The sequence below is a fragment of the Rutilus rutilus genome (assembly GCF_951802725.1).
Source record: "Rutilus rutilus genome assembly, chromosome: 20".
Lineage (NCBI taxonomy): Eukaryota > Metazoa > Chordata > Actinopteri > Cypriniformes > Leuciscidae > Rutilus > Rutilus rutilus.
The window spans coordinates 15,657,922-15,663,425 of record NC_140225.1 but is presented as its reverse complement, the minus strand read 5'-3'; positions in this window follow the sequence as shown (position 1 = coordinate 15,663,425).

The following is a 5,504-nucleotide window of genomic DNA, read 5'->3' as shown; positions in this document are numbered from 1 at the left end:
AGAATTCCAGGCTGGAGAATGCATTATCCCTATGGAAGACAAGGGGAGGGAGGGAATGTGGCCATCAATATGCAAGATGAATGGGGGTTAAACTCAACCTTGATTTAAGGTTTCTGCTTGAACTTTCCCAGAGCTAATCTACACCTTCACTGTCCTGTGCTAAAATCACAAACGCTTTGCTGGTGCCTGACTAAGTGAAATGCCAGGAGAGGAATAGATCAAAGCTGAAGGAACAATTGTGGTTTTAATTGATTATAATTCAATTGATCTAATGGAAAAAGGAACCGATGATCGCATAATTTTCGTTAAATTAACACCCCCGGTTTATTTACGATTTAAAATCCACCTTGATTAAGACGTCACATATTAATGTGTCACATATTAATCTACAAACTACTCTCAGTCCGTAGGAAGGAGGCATTAGTCTTACAACCGAATGTCTTCACGTCCCTGTAATGAATGCAGATCACTGACCCATAAAATAGAATAAAAAAAGCCATCTTGCGCTGTGGATCCACATTATTACTATTTTCCCCTCCTCCTCTTCATCCCTGCCTTTCCCTTAGATCTGCTGAGGTCTCAGTCAGGAAGAAATGGGCGTTTGTGACAAGCCACTCGCCGTAGGGTTAATTAAACAGCTCGCTTTAGCACCGCGGCTGTCATTCTCCCAAACACAGATCCATCAGTCACGCACACACTTCATCCCCACGCGCGCACACCGTACACGTCAAAGTGTCAGAGGTTCCCGGTCCCACGGTGATGGCCGGGAACATTAAATCTTATCTGGTTTATCAATTATTCCTGTGATTGCTCACACAGATTAGTCTATAGTACTCAAGGCATTGCTGAAATTTATCACCCTTCTGCCATCTTTGCATTTGCAGCACGGACTGGGCCGTGCTGTTGGATGGAATATGGGTGATGTATATTTCTTATTTTATACCCAGCTGGAGAAACGGCCTTTATTATGCCAATCATACTGCTGTCCAGACAATCCTTTAGCAAATCACTGCTTGGCACTTTACTTTATTATGTTCATTAATAAATATCATTGGCTTTCGCTTTCGCCTCCACCTAACACAATTCACAAACCTCTAAATGACAGAACTGTAGGTGAACTGGGCTTTTAAAGCAATAATGCATACTGTTCTAAAGGTTTTTTTTATATTTTTTTTATGAATACAAAATATGAATTTGTGAAGAATATCCTGACTGCCTGTGTCCATATAATGAATGGGGATAAGTAATGTAATATAAGTTATGCATACAGCAGGTTTGGAACAACATGAGGGTGAGAGTAAATAATGATACATTTAATTATGGATTTATTTATTTATAATTTATTTATATTTATTTCATATTTTATATATTATTTTTGTAGTTAATCCTTTATTTTATATTTTAGTTTTACTCAATTTTTTATAAGCTGAATTTTATCGAATGTTTATTTATCATCTTATATTTGCCATGAAATAGCCTTTCAAGCTGATATGGCAATAAACTCAAATACAAACCATTTATTTTAATGCTTTACCATCTGCATAGAAACCATGTTCCTCAAGATTTGCAAGTATGCACCAGGAGTGATTGTCAGACTGCAGTGAAATGGTGACCACTGACACAGAACACGGTCAACACTCAAATCCTCTGCAGTAGCCTCACCACATTACATAGAAACTAGATCTAACATGGTGAACAAATTGTCACCCCCAGGGATGATTGGACAAATCAAGGTTTCTGTGGGTTTAATGCAGCATAAGCACAACATATCGGATCCATTGCTACTCCTCTCCTAGCATATGTGGCCTGACATTTAACAGGAAGACATGGAGCAGGAAAGCACTTTTCCAGCCCTTTAATATGGCACAGCAATATGAGCATCCAGAGTCCTGCTCTCCCTCACAAATTCATACAGGCTTAATGTACCTCTCCCAAATCCCATTAGCTGACAGGCTGTTGAAACAGCTTGAATATGTGAGGCTCATGCTTGAGGGATTGGGCCAAACTGGAAGGCCTGGCACCTAGTCAACTCGACAGAAGCGGCTGCCTCTCCTCTTTAGAAAGGCACAGGCGACAAAGAGCTCATCAGCGCTCGCCACTCAAGAACCAGCAGGGAGGCAAACCATACAGTAGTTAACTCGCTAATATGGGCAGCGTGTGAGCAGTCGTTGTAAGACTTCCAGAACTCAATATGGGTTGGAGGACTGCAAACTCGTCCATTTAGCGGAAGACCGCTACTGTTAGTGGCACACAAAGAGGCTTTTGTTGTTTATTTTTGTATGGATGATTTTTTGAATTTAGTTGCATTACTTTTGCTTGAGTAACTCTTTTGAGTGCAAGCTTAATGTTAACCTTCCCGGAGAGGGAAATGACATACCCTGAGGGTGTTTCTGTGTTTTGCTCGGACAGAAAAGAAAGCCAATCTTTTACTACATATTGCAGTCCTCCTCTCCTGAAAGAGCACAAGTAGGCTTATAGCTGTTTCCACAAAATAGGTCATTTCATTTAAAGGTGACAAACATATGTCATTTATGGTCACACAGAGTGCCCCCTCCCCCCATTTCTGTCCATGTGTAAAAAATGGGAATGTAACATTTGGACTTGGTGATCAAACCTCATATCCAATTTGTGTTCCTATCTGAGGGAGAGGGGAGTCCGTGGAGACCCCGGGGCAGTGCTGCCCCTCTCAGCGCTGACATTTCATCTACTGTGTGTACCACTGAGCTATCAATTTAAACCACAAAAACTACACACACCTCACGACACTGCCTTCTAGGATAACACTCAGAAGCACTGAGAAAACGAAGGTCAGCTACCTTTGATAGTGGAATTACTAAGATGAGGCGAGCAGCTGAAGTCAGTATGACTTTGAAACTGAATCATGGTGTGAACCAGTACACTAAACATGCTTAAGCATACAAAACATCTATCTCTCAGATGAACTCATGATAACTTTTCGAGGGTTCCCCTTCACGATCCAGTCTGAGCTCCCCTCAAGCCCGGGCCTGGGACAAAAGGTCCAGTTGTCCCTAGTGAACTCACCTTTCTTAACGACTTGATGCATGAGTTTTGGAATGCAATAATTACTCCTCCTCTCTAATAATTGCATTAATAAATGTCTCTTATTACAGCTATTTGCTGTTTGCAGATGCCTGGTTTGTAAATATGTCCTCCGTGTCACCCCCAACAAACCGACGAGACAGAAAAAAGCATCACGCCATATTGAAAACTCAATAAACTAAAGCAAAGGCTGGTACCACACTGAAATCCCAGCAGTCTGGCCAAAGTAATGTTTGAGATAACCTTCCAAAATTGGCTAGGATGTGCCATCATTGTTCAATGTTAAATATTGGAAATGGTTTTCTAGTGTGTTTGTAGACGGTGGCATGGTTTGTCTGGCCAGGCTTGAGAATCTGCACACCAGCAACAGGCACAAGCGTACAGTAGGTTTGAAGTGCTAATCTTGTATGTCTATTAATAGTTTTAGTATGAAGTATTTTTTTTTTCTTTTGTGCAGAATTTTCATCAGAGCGAATTCCCAGTACAAGTGCCTTAATAACTAGCAAATTTTTCTTGTAGTTTATATTGTTTGTTAGTTTTTAAAAAGTGTCTTGACCAAGAGACCATACACGATTAATGTACATTTTCATAAATAAAGAGTTATTCTAATATCAGTTTTTCTAATGAGATAAGAAGATGTGGCTTGTCCAAAGTGAATATGAATGCCATTTTTCATCATATTCATCAACCACTCCATGCTGATGGGTTCATTACCATCAAATTAGAGATAAAAATCGTGCTACTGCCCTGAAATGATGTGGAAAGGCAGCGCTGATAAGATTAATGATGAATACATTAGCGTTGAGCTAGCCATAAGACACATTTCAGATCTCTCGCCATGAGCACACGCTGAATAGATACCGCTTATAATCGAGTCACACCAGTGCCGTCATCATGCTGGAGTACAGCTCGCACGCACAGGCAAAGGTGAGGGGGCTGAATTTGTGAACTGGGTCCAGAATTAGATCTCATTCGTAGTGAGTGTGATTCTGCAGTTCGGATTGTTTCATTGGCAGCTCTGTGCGTAGCCACAATGAAGACTTGTGATCGGCTTGGTGGTGGCAGACATTGCAGAAGTCAGGGGACAGCCGACGGACAGAGCCAAGGCTCTGTGACAGATCGCCACAGCTGACAGCCTTTAACGTCCCATCTAATTTATGTCGTGTAGGGAATGGGAATGAAATGTTAATAAAGAATCTCTGCATCACATATTCTTAACTGCAGCCTCAGGCCTCACTCTGCATCTGTCATGGAGATGAATACAGAGAAAAGGAAGGAGGAGGGAAGAACAGAGTGGCACAGAGGGATGGCGAGTTATCTTTACACATGTAGCTGAAGCCAAAGCCATTTTAGACTTAAAATGAGAGGGCTTAACAAGCTCAGCAAAATGAGTACCGTGTTTACAAAATAAGCCACTATATTCTGGCTATTAGTTCCGAATCGTAGATTATATCCTGATTGAGTGTTCAGGCAGTTTGAATTGACTGAGTGAGTGGCTAACATTTATCTCATGTCTCAAGGCTGTCATTAAATAGATTCTCTTGTCTGATTAGTTAAACATGATATTGAGCTGTTTGGATTTCCTCCAGCCAGGGTGACAAATGAGCCGGGTCATCTTACACAGCCAGGCCTGAAGAGGGCAATATGTGCTCGTGTCAGGATTAGGCATGTTTCTCACACCCTTTCTCTAAATGACTGCAAATGGATTCTATACAAATTTTGTCCTAATTTTCAGCCTATTCAATATATCACTTCTGTGAATCCTCTTGATATCCTCTTTGCCGACGGTTTAACATGCAAGTGCTCTAAAATGTAATAGCTAAGCAGATATTCAAAATAAGCAGAAAATTAATGGCAAATGTTTTTGAAACAAAAAAGCTTGTTGAATTGCACTACTTGAAACAATATGCATTGCATTAACCGTGCTTGCATTTTAATGCATATTTTTAGGGCTTGCATTTTTATGGGCTGAAATTCAACATGGTCGTATATTTAAGCTGTTAATATTTCAATTCAAAATATTTCACACACATTTTCATTATTAAAAATTAAATAATCCATATTCACCTTTCAGATTTCACTTCCAAAATATTAATTATGTTTAAAAATACAACCTATGATATTCGACAGGCAATTTTCGGTCCGTTTTATTTTGCTTTACAAATTCGCTTCCACAAATTCAGTGGTTCAAATTCGACAGAAAATTCAACATTTCACATCCAGGAACTGCAGGAATAGCAGTAGATTACCGATGCATGATCTCTATCTGCTGTTAGTCGACCTCACCAGCAGGCGGTGCAAGCACGTGTTGATGAATACCAAAGCAACAGTTAGAGAGAGTCATTAATTTCAAGCAGCTTTCTCAATCGTGAATAAGGAGATTATAACGTTATTCCCCGATGCTGATGTACAGATCCAAAGTTAAATCTGAGGTAGACATATAT